Source organism: Sinocyclocheilus rhinocerous, unplaced genomic scaffold, assembly GCF_001515625.1.
Source record: "Sinocyclocheilus rhinocerous isolate Xijiao unplaced genomic scaffold, SAMN03320098_v1.1 scaffold3890, whole genome shotgun sequence".
In the NCBI taxonomy this organism is placed as follows: domain Eukaryota; kingdom Metazoa; phylum Chordata; class Actinopteri; order Cypriniformes; family Cyprinidae; genus Sinocyclocheilus; species Sinocyclocheilus rhinocerous.
The window spans coordinates 3,929-16,658 of NW_015649730.1; the positions used below are offsets into that span (position 1 = coordinate 3,929).

The 12,730-nt window shown below is 36.7% G+C and overlaps 1 protein-coding gene across 4 annotated transcripts in view; it reads left to right on the forward strand.

Annotated features, from left to right (window-relative positions):
• The window catches only part of LOC107710966 (neuronal cell adhesion molecule-like), a 94,525-nt gene that overhangs the window by 860 nt on the left and 80,935 nt on the right, over positions 1 to 12,730 (forward strand). The gene's annotated exons all lie outside the window — the stretch shown is intronic.

Genomic DNA, 12,730 nt, shown 5'->3' on the forward strand with positions numbered 1-12,730 from the left:
ATATATATATATATAACGTTTTTTCTTGACAAGGCTATTTCCAAATGTGCAGAGGGGTCATGTTCATGTTTAGCTAACTTCTGCCCCCCCGCTCTATCTCACACACAGAGAGAGAGAGAGACTGCATTCCATTACTGGGTCACATCTCCCAATTAATACAATGCTAATGAGTGAGGCGCTCCATTGTCTGCTGATCCGGAGTGTTTCAGACCGACGGGACAATAGCAGCTCAACCGTCATGTTCAGGATGAGAGTCAGACTGAGAGTATTTGGGACAGTGACTGACTGGGGTCTGTGTCTGAGCGAATATGCTTGATGAGGAGCTCATTTTGGCTTCCCAGCGATCCATAACCGGCAGATGGGCCGCATTAGCGGAGGCTCTGCAGACACGTGTTTGTGTGTTTGTGTGTGACATGAGTGATGGCCTCCTCACGTATGATCCGTGTGCCGTGGGAAAGAAGCGTGTCGTAGGACGCGAGTGCCACTTATTCCAGCCTGTGGGCTGCTGAGGCATGCTGGGTATTCTGACGCTGGAGATGACAATAACTCACACACACAGAGTCCTGATGTCATCACCGATTCCTCTGAAGATCCGTGTGTCATATTAATATTTAGCGGCGTTTCGTCAGCGCTGAGGTGATCTCTGAGCTCCGCTTGGCCTACTTTTGTCACCAAATCCTGGTCTAGAAACCCTTTCAAGTGCCTTTTGAGCAGATTTCTCTAAAAATAGTCTAAAAATACCTGCACAGATTCCAGCTGATATATAAACTGACCCTGAACTGAGCTGACAGCGTAGAGCTGAGACATATACAAACACAAATACACGTTTATATATTCAGCCTTTTGATGAGATTCAGAATATATACTGGATGTACACTAGCAGTCAAAGGTTTGGAATCAATACAGTTCTTTGAGAGAGTCTCTTCTGCTCACTGTGGCTGCATTTATTTGATCAAAAATACATGAAAACTGTGAACTATTATTACAATTTAAAACAGCTGTTTTCTATGTGAATATCTGTTAAACTGTAATGTATTTCTGTGATGCGCAGCTGTATTTTCAGCATCATTACTCCAGTCTTCAGTGTCACATGATCTTCAGAAATCATTCTAATATGCTGGGTTATTTATGTATTTTTATTTTATTTTTGTAGAAATGTATACTTTTATTAATCAAGGATGCATTAAATTGATCAAAAGTGACAGTAAAGACATTAATAATGTTAGATTTATATTTCAAATAAATGCTGTTCTTCTGAACTTTCTATTCATCTGTGAATCCTGAAAAATTTAATGTATTACAGTTTCCTCAAAAAATATTGTGCAGCACAACTGTTTCCAACATTGATAATAATCAGAAATGTTTCTTGAGCAGCAAATCAGCATATTAGAATGATTTCTGAAGATCATGTGACACTGAAGACTGGAGTAATGATGCTGAAAATACAGCTGCACATCACAGAAATACATTACAGTTTAACAGAGATTCACAGAGAAAACAGCTGTGTAATGTAATAATATTTAACTGTTTTTACTGTATTTTTGATCAAATAAAAGCAGCCGTGGTGAGCAGAAGAGACTTGTTTAATACATTACAAATCTGTGTGTGTGTGTTTAACGTCATGTCAGTGAAAAGCTCAAAAGTTTGTTTTGTTGTTGGATTGTGAAAAAGTCATTTCTGAAAGTAAACTTGCACTGATGCTTTTGTCTTTCAGTGGATCATTAGTTCAGCATCTCAGTTCATTCCTCTATGTACGTCATTAATGAATGCTAATATAAATATTCACATAAATCCTGAATCTGCCGACAGGAGAGCTGTAGCTGTGGTTTGTGAGTGTGTTCTGGTGAGCTGTAGGGTTTAATGGAGCCTGACGATCTGATCTGAGATCATTTACAGAACTGAGCTCTTTCCGTCCAGTAATGTTTCTAAATCAAGAGCCGTGCTCATATTCTCTGTCATTAATGCTTCATGATGTTCTGCTCATTTATTCTTGTTTGACATTATTTCTGTTTTATGTCTGACTCAGAGTGCTTTTGAATAATTGCATCTGTTTTGCATCTGATTATGATCTCTCTTTCAGGCATCTTTGAACGTATGCTAATGCATATTAATATTTAAGTTGCTGTGAGAGCGTTCCTGTCCTCCTGATTCATTCAGGAACGAAGCAAGAGACTAATATTGTGTGTAAAATGTAGCAATATTAATTCTTGTATAAAATCAGTATCACATTTGGACTCGTGCAGATAATCGTATCGGTTGGTGTCCGTTAGATCATGTGATGTGTGATCTTCTGAAGTCTTTATAGCAGGTTATGAGGATAATCGACAGGCTCAACAGATCACTAACCAATGAAAACTGACCGACTGACTGGACATTAGATCTCATTACACAGACACTTAACCAATAGATCAAATGGACATGAGCTACTGATGTGAGTGTGAATGATTTTATTATGAGAAACATGAAACTAACACTGACACGATCAGTTACACAGTTCAGAGTCGTTAGAGCGCAGAATGAGACCAGTGGCCAATCAGAATCAAGTATTACGGCTCTTACTTTCCTGTGTGTTTCCTCTTCCTCCTGTGTGGCGTTTTCTCCGCTTGAGGTTAATCAGACGGGACGCTGTGCAGACAGGTTAATGCTCTGATGTTGTGCTCCTATCAACTACAAGAGGACACACACACACACACACACACAGAGACAGGACTAAGATGTGTGTGTGTGTGTGTGTGATCTCAGGCCCGAGGAAGGGGGAAGCGCAGGACAAAGACGGTCTGTTTGCTGTGTCTCTGTTGGTGGGTTTTTGTTCTCGTCTTTATCTTCAGTAGGAGGTTTTGGGCGACGGGGCTCTGGAATGTCCTCTTTCCCAGCATGCACCGCTGCACTCCGTGTGACCTCTGTGTGACAGATGCTTTAGGACAAGTGTCCAGCGCAGGGACGATGTCTTCACTGACCCTAACCCTTCACTAAAGTTGAGTTTGAGTCTCTGCGACGTCTCTCCATCACCTCTAAAAATGAGCAATGGTCCTATACAGTCAATCATTTTCACGCAGAAATATTTCAGTTAAAGCATTTCTGAAATTGATATCATATACATTTATATATCATTATATATAGCATTTCTTGAATAAAGCCCCAATTTATACTCTGAAAATGTCATTAAATATTAAAATATAATTTCAAAAAATTGTAAATATTAATTAATTAACAATTAAATGTCAAAATGTATTTGAAAAATATTTAGTTTCTACTAATTATTATTATTATTATATTTTTTGTACTAATAGTACTGTACTTTTAGGTGTATTATTTATTTATTTATTTAATAATTTATTGACCTAATTAAAAAAAATATATGTACTCACATTTTATATTTATTTATTTATTTAGTAATTTTAATTTAATACTTATTTATTTATATAAAATTATGTTTTTTATTATTTAAATGAACTATTTATTTAATTTTTGTTTATTTAATTTTATTTATTATTTGTTTATTTTAATCTATTCAGTTTTTAAAAAAGAATTTAGTTATTTATCTCTTGCCCCCCCCTGGACCCCAGTTTGAAAACCCTTGGTCTATTAGACTTAGCTTATGATATTTGAGCTGTAAAGTGTCAAAAAGAGGCAGAACAAGTACATTACTATAAATGTGACTTAGCTTGTGTTCACAAACTGATTTTCTGATGGACGTTTGTCACAGATGCTGTAGACAGAGGTTTAGTGTGTTTGAACAGGCTGTGACTGGAGAACATGAGCAGATCATGATCATAACATATCTGCCGTGTGAGAATTCACAACAACACACAGAGACGCTCAGTTCAGGCTCGCCAAATCCTCCTCACATTTGCATAATCTTAAGAGGCCCGAGACACACACACACACACACACACACTCACTCACTCACAGTCACACACACACACAAGTTTAATTGCTCAGCAAACACAGCAGTGCTGTTTCATCCAGCGTTTCATCTGCAGACTGTTCTCCATGAGCAGCTCAGACGCGTCTGCAGTCAAACAGCCTCAATCTGTCTGAAAAACAAGAAGGAAAAGAACAATTTCTTTTGCAAGTTTTTGCACGCACATGTTTCAAAGAAATTCACACATAAAGTAAAATCCACTTCACTAAGTAAAATTAACAAAGTGAATAAATACACTGAAAATACAAAATTTTCACTCAGAAATTGCTAGTACATTTCACAAGTAATTACATAGAAACAGCAAGTAATACATTAAATTAAATGTGACATCTTGAAGTAGAAAGACTGAAACAGTATTTTCGGTTACACTTTATTTGAAGGTTTCCTTGTTACAGTGTAATTATACATATAAGTGCTGAGTAATATTAATTAACTAGCTACTTGCACTTACTATATGGTTTGGCTTGGGGTTGTATGTAATTATGCATAATTAATTGTTATTATAATAGTAAGAACATGTAACGTGTAACAAGGACACCTTAAAATAAAGTGTTACCGTATTTTCTTGTAAAATTATAATCTCTATTTTATTTACAGCTGTGAAAAATTTTTTTTTTTACAGTGTAGATACTTTATTTTACTTTTTTTTTTTAAGGCAAGTGTTGACATGAAATTAATTTATCTTCATTTGAAACATACATTTTTAGTTTGTCGCTGCACACTACGATCACTGAATGAAGCAACATGCCAGTGTACAAACTATAATGATTTTTTAATAATAACATAATTGTTAATAACATTATTGGACTACATTAGAAAAAACTATTTCAGTCTTTCTACTTCCTTTATTTGTGATTATTTGTGAAATGTACTAGCAATTTCTGAGTGAAAATAGTTACAAATTAAATCCAGCACCAAATTATTTTCAGTGCTGCCATAACCTTCTTCAGCACAATAATGACCACAAATACTTCAACAACAGAAACTCTTGTAAATGTCCATTGCCTAAATTCATAAAGTAACCATTTAAAGTAAACACCAGAATCCTTTAGTTGCAGTGTGTCTAGGGTTTGTCCATTAGGCTGCAGTTGTTGATGTTAATGAGCCGTGAGCAGGAGCAGTATTGAGCCGTAATGCAGGTCTGATGGACAGATTGACTCTATAGGGAAGATCTCAGATTACAGATGGAGCAGGAAGAAAACACCTCGCGTTTACCGCTGTGTGCCTTCACACGTGAACAGCGAGGGGTTTTTAATCCAGAGCGGCTCTCTCCTGCTTTCACTGCTGCGCTGAGACCAATCAGCCTTTCTTCACAATCATGGGAACCTCCTAATGAGGCCAACACCAGCTGCTCTGAGGACAGTTATGCTCAGAGTTTACAGTATTAAGCTATAAAATACATAATGTCGGCGGGTAACAATGCAGGTCCTGTTTTGTTGTTCCATTGCTGGTTGAAATCATAATCTCCCTCCTCTAATCTTCGTCTGGGCTTGGAAACGCTTATAAGAGATTGAGGTCAAAAACCCATTAAAATCAGCACATTAGAACTGAGTCAAATGAAAAAACCCTCCACACATCAATCAGGAGAGAGCTAGGAGGTCACATGACTCCAGGGATTCGAACGGGCCAATCAGAGCAGGCGTGAGGACAATAGGTATTAGTGCTGTTCTGCTGGAGCCTAATTCAGTGTGTCAGCTGTGACACATTCACATTCACACTGAGGAACCCAGCAGCACAGCTCTCAGATCAGTCCTAGAGGAGCTTTCATTCTGTGCTCAGTTGTTTTGCTTGGTTAAGTCAAAACACTACAGGCAAAGCACTGGTGAATTTCAACATTTTGTTCTATTTTGCTCCTATAACATGTCTTTTTTAGACTAGTGGAAAGCACTAGTCTAACATGAACATCCAAAACGTCCAAAATGCACATTTAAGTGTTTATTTTATTGCACTTTATCTATTTTGCATAGATTTAAATTCACATTAGAAAAGATCAAGGGTTAAAAGGGTCTCATGTGTCATTGTTTTCAAGAAGAACCTTTATTTCCGTCAGTTCAGACAACCCTTGTGTGTGTATGTTTCTTCTGTGCTCTGCCGCTGTAATTCATCAGTATGCCATGTAGAGAAACACCTCCAGCTCTCAGACTCATTCACTCTCATTACAGTCTGTTAATGTTTGTCAGAGACGCACAGAAAGTAAAGCAGTTGTTTGCCAGTGTGAATTAATGTCCAAGTCTTGAGGTGAAAGATTAGAATATAATTACCCGTAATAATTATAATCAGTCATAATGACGCCGATCTGCATGTTGATCTAGAATCACACTATAAACAATGCTTTATTATAGAGATTATTAGAGTATACTTTATAAGAAAATACTATTTCAGTCTTTCTGCTTTAAAATTTCACTTTAATTCAATGCATTACGTGCCATTTCTTTCTCATTATTTGTGAAATTTGTGCAGTTTCTGAGTGAACGTTGTTTCAAAGTCAGCTCTCTACCATTTTCTTCAGTGTATGTGCGTTTTGTGCGTTAACATCACATACGTCTGGTCTGTGTTTTAGCCCTTTGTGTTCTTCTGTTGATCCCAGCATCTAACGGTTGGTGTATGGCGAGCCGTCCTGTAGCTGAAGTGAGTTGGTGTTTGTTTCTGGTCATTACAGGTCAGCACTTTACCTCACCTCATCAGGTTACCGTGTTCCTGTGGCTTGGCAGAAGGTTCCCTGCTGCATCTAATGGAAATCTTTCAGAGCTGGACTGGATCTCCAGAGATGTGTTTGACCCGTCTTCAACATGTTTTAAAAAGTGATCAAACCAGAGACTCGCTGTACGTTTTAACTGTTTATGGATTTATAACTAATTGAGATGCAGACTGAGTCTCTATTGTTCCCATGATTTGCAAAATGATAAAATGGAATGTTCCCTTAATGTTTATATAACCAGTAAAAAACATTTTGGAAACATGTAAAAACTGGGCGATTTGAACGCTGAGAGAACATTCAGAAATATAATTTTCATAACTTAATGGGACCATTAGCAAAAGGTTTTAAGAACATAGATTTGTTAGCTGGTACTGTGACGGTAACTGTTGTTTCACTGGATTTTCAGTGTTGACTCACTGTTTTGGTCCTCGTGTGTAAATGCAGATGTTCTCTCAGTCCAGATGGAATGAAGCGGAGTGCCTCTCACGAGCAGCTGCGTATATCAGATTTACTGCACATTATCAGCTTTTTTCTTTTCGTCTGTCACTGAAATTATTTAATTTGAGAGTCTGCTTACTCCGTATGGATGCTGGGAACAGGATTGCTTACAGATGTGACCTCAGACGAGTTCATATGAGCAATAGAGAGTTAAAGACAGCTGGAGAAATGAACAATCCCAGAGACGCAGAGAGATTAGGACCATGATCCTCTGCTCAGAACACTTAAAGCCTGGCGTTCAGCTCCCGCTCTCTGCTGGGCTTCGGCCGTGTGTCTGTTAACCTGAGTTTAAACCCGTCTTGGGCAAACCTTTTCAGAAACGCTGCAGGACGATGTAAAGCTGATGTCTGACACGTTCATGTTTGGTTGAGTTTGTGATGTTTCATCAAAGCTGTGGTGTGGCGTCAGCTCACAGGTTGTTCTACACTATTCCACTGTGTCTAATAAAGACAACAATTAAAAAAATATACAAAAATGTGGTTTAAAACATTCTTCACAATTTCTTTTAAGCAAATGTGAGATGTTTAATGTTGTTTTTTTCTCTAAAGATTTTTTTTTGACATTTTCCAAAAGAAAAGTGATAGTTTATTTTTTTCTGCAGAAAAAAAATGTCTTCACAAAATATTTAAATGTTATATTGTTATTATTATTTTTTATTTTATTTTCTTTTTTCCTAAAGAAAAATAGTTTTAATATTTTCTGCAGAAACTTTGATATTTAAAAAAATTCTATAAAATTTAAAATATTGATATCAGAATTTTTCTCTCTTTTTTTAACATATTTCTGATTTAATTTTAATTTTATAGATTTTATTATATTTTTTCATTACTTTTTTTAATTAAATTTTTATTACATTTTTTCATTAGATTTTTTTGATATAGTTTCTGAAGTAAATATGCTATATAAATGTAATTTTATAGATTGTTTTTAAATATTGCTGAAGAAAATTAGTATTTATTTATTTATTTATTTATTTTTGACATTTTCTGAAGATGTGAGCGGTGTCCGTGCAAACTTCACTTCCATATGATCCTCAGGTGTAGTGTGTTTTTATTGGTGGTTGCGATCAGAATCCTGCACCCTCACGTCTCTACATATATTCTGACTTTACACACGTAAGTGTCTTATACGTTAGAGTAGTTTTATCAGCGCTTGTATATTAATTGTAGGTTTCTCATTAATGTCGAGGGATTCCCTCCGGCTCTGTTTTCCTGCTCTAATCTGTTCTCCTGGGAATCTCCATAGGGGTCCAGAGGAAGGCTGATCCGGACACTATAGATGCAGTTTGCCTGTGAAAGGCTGAGGTCACTCACACCCCTCTCAGCATAACTAGAGACGGCTGGTTTTGTTAACCTGTAACGTAAGCTGCCGTCTGTATTAAATGCACCGGCTCTGTTTCCGACACACCTAACAGATGCTCCTGCGTTTTCATTTCCACTTATTTGATTTGTGTGCTGTGGGAGTGAAAACATCCTGTGCAGTAGGAGGTAAAGTCACTCCGTTCCCGTGTTTGTCTGAATGTGTGTGTTTATCTGGGTTAGTTAAAAGCGTGGGTTAGTGAAATTGAACGGGCCTGACTGTGATTGGATTCTCCATGGAAGAAAAAAATCCAATTAGCCGTGCGGCGCCCGCAGTCAGACCTGCTGGGATTACGATCCGCTAGAGTCCTGCGAGAGAGTGATAAATCTAACACATGCACAAAACAAACAGCCTGCGTCCGTCCCGAGGGTTTGGAGGGGTCGAGCCCGTGGAGACGATAGCGGACGAGTGATTCAATGATGGATACGGTGTTTCCCACACGTCTGAAATACACTTGAGCTGGTAGCTGGTGGAAAAGACTCAAAATGTGACAAACAACAAATAGCGTGACCTTTGACACAATGTTTTGATTTATTTAATATTTTTACTAAAAGTATATTATTATAAATATTATAAATTATTATATAACATTTACATTGAAGTATACAATTATTTCTACTAAAAATAATAAATATAAATTATTATATCAACTATTTATATTAAAGTATGCATTTATTTATATTTCTATTAAAACAAATTATTACATAAAATATTTATATTAAAGTGTACAATTATTTCTATTTGTATTAAAAACAATTATACATAAATTATTATATAAAATATGTATATTGAAGTGTACAATTATTTCTATTCATATTGTATTAAAAATAGATTATACATTATTATATAAAATAATTATATTAATGTATACAATTATTTATTTTGATATTTATATACAAAATCAATTAAACAGATTATTAAAAAATGTTTATTGAAGTACACAATCTTTTCATAATATTCCTATTAAAAATAAATTACCAATATAAATTATAAAATATTTATATTAAAGTATTCAATTATTTCTATTAATATTTTTATAAAAAAATCTTTTATCATGACATGAGTAATTTTTCACCCTAACGATATCCTGTATATCACATATTAGAGGTCGACTGATAGTGGATTTTACTGATACCGATAGCTAGGTTGGTCCACACTGGCGATACGATTAATCAACCGATAGTTTTTACAATGAATACTGGACGAAAATTAAAATAGTGCTTTACTATTAAAAAAACAGTACTGAACCATACTTTGTACATTAATATAAATATAAATATTAAATATTAATTATATATTGATCATTAAAGTTAGTTCATAGTTCATTAACTAATGTTAACAGAAGCAACTTCAAAATGTAAAAATGTATTAGATGTATTAGTAATGAACACACTCTACCTACATGTTCATCTTTAAACATCTACAAAAAAGCCACAGCATTGACAGCATTGACATATGGATATGAATACTCTCACACTTCTATTGCTTCTATTCTAGAACACTTGATTATTACCTAATCAAAATAACAAAATATGTAAGTTGCACACCAGGCAAAAAGTGCAGTGCTGCGTCTAGAAGAACTCGCTGGTATCAGGGACCACACACACCGGACACACCTAGAATGATCAAAAAGTGGCATAGATGAGTTCAAAGTTCGGTGTTTAAAAAAACAGAGCAAAACAGAAAGAAAAAGCGCAATCTATATTACAGCTCTCTCTATGAAGCACACAGACTTTATTAGAACCACAGAAAGACAAACGTTTCACTGAAAAAATTCACAATACACAATCTTCCCGCCCAGGGTGAAGTCATTATATACATTAACAATGATTTGGGACAAATATAATGTAATTTAATGGAGAACTGTGTGAATGGCACTCTGTGGCTGAATCAAGATATCAGTATCTTTCTCGCGTCACAGCTTTAAATCTACTACTTCGCTGCTAAAATGCATTAATGTGAGCAGCTGGATATAAACGAATGCAAATTGATGTTAACAATCGTGACATTAAGCATTTGCGCCAGACTTGCGTGTGTTTTGTCACATTGTTTTAACAGCTTGAGGTGCTGCTAATGCTCGCGTCCTCTCAGCCTTGAGAGCAAACATACTGCTGTCCTTTATCCACTAATGCAGCATCTAGTCAACAAATTAATTGCTTAGTAATGATATGAAAACATGCTCTATAGTGCACAGTGTACACACGTTTAGTTGTCGATGTTTTAAATGTGCATCTGAAGTGTCCGCTCTTTTCAGCGCAGTGTCACGTGTCAAAACAAACAGCACGTGCTGTCAGTGATCCGCTTCTAGAGGCCGCTCTCGCTTTCGTACTGTCTAATGACAGTGGAGCTTCAGCCGCTCCAGCAACGGACGCAACCCGGAGAAACTATCGGCATGGATTTTTGCCGATAGCCGATAGATCCGACAATCAACTATCGGTGGCGATTAATCGACAAAACCGATACATCAGTCGACCTCTAATCACAATATAGATATTTTTGCCACAGCAACAGTTAACACTTGCCTATTTAATACACGTTCCCAATCTTATTGATAATGAGACAAGACCACAGAAAATGATTACAAACAATAGGAAAATGAAGTTTTATTGTGCCTGAATGGTTTAAATCGAGTGAGAGTTTGAACTAGCAGAGCTTAGAAATGCATGAAAAGGCTTTGTGACAAAGCAACACTGCAACGTCACGTGAATGTAATCAAGATAGAGATGACAAGCATACCTGAGCGGTCCACATAAAGTCTGTGTGGGAAACACTGGGATATTCATTTGTGTAGGAGCAGGTCAAACAACACACACAGTCTTATGTAATGTGTAACAAATCACAGAATCACCCACCTGCTTTGGCAAATTGATTTTTACACCCAAGCGCTTTCATTTCACGCTCAATAAACAAATGCAGTGCTAATCTTCAGGAACTAGAATCTGCTGTGAACAATGTCTCCAATGCTCTTCTGCTTGTTCTCATTGACCGCGTGTCCAAACGTCCATATTCAGCTCAGCCCAGCAGCTCCAGACATTGTATGACGCTGATGGCTTTGATGTCTCGAGTGCTCTGAAATAAAAGAGGCCGGGACTCACTTTAAACACGTCTGCAGGGAGATTCAGAGTCATGTGCTGGGAAACACGCTCAGGATTGATACCAGTTTGTGTTGGCGACAAAAGAGGTGAAATGTAATTAGGGTTGAAGGCGGGTTGGGAATCCTTTGAAAACACAAGTTACAAATTCCCCAGGCTTTAGTCCTTCAGGATTTGCATGACAATCAAGAGAAGTCAGAGAAAGCTAAAGAGCCTCTGAAGTTGGGCAAGGTTAAGCGATTCAGACGCACAACAAAGCATTCCCTCAACGTGTCCAATTCAATCTCTGACTTGTTTTACACCTTTAACGTTCATACAGCATCTGACTTTAAAAGCTCCACATCTCTCGGCCTTCATCAGGCGTTTACGGGGTCGTTTTGTTAGGAAATGATGGAAAGTGTCTCTAAGCGCCTGCCGTAGACATGCTGTGCCCCGCTTGTTCTTCTGACAGTGAAATATGTGTCTCACATTGATGATGTCAGCGTGTCAAGAGGCTCCTCTAGCTGTGGATGTGTGGCTGTTGTCATGGTGAGCTTTGCTGAACCTCAGAAACAGAATAAGCCTCTCAAATCAAAGATCTATTAAAAACATAGTGACATAAAACAGAGATTTGAATACATGCTGATAAACAGACACAACCATAAATGGCTGCAGTTACACTAATGAACTATATTAATTTGCCGGAAGAACCTTTTTTGTCACAGCATGAGGGATAATATTCATTTTAAGCATGTGACCTTTGACTTACTGGTTTGATTTTCATATTTCATGAGCTTGTGTTTAATCTTTTCATATTCTCATGTCATCATGCTTTTCATGCATTGCTGGGTTTTCTAGTGAACTAGTTCTTGATAGTTATCATTGGAGATACACTCATTCTGAGCTAGCAGAAGCTTGTTGACTCATTGACTTGTCAAATGAGGCTCTAGGCAGCAGTTAAGTGGTTTAAGACCTTCATCCCATTTCCAGTCATTACAGTGTGTCTATTATCCAATTAAATGACTAACAATATTGGCTACCAGTAGCTGCTCGCATAAAATTCAAGGCATTAATGTTTGTGTGCCCTCTAGAAGCTTGTGGTATTAACAAAAGCAAAAAAAGGCCTCTAACACTAGCTTGCTCTATTCTTTTTCTATTCTATCGGTTTTCTTTTTATTT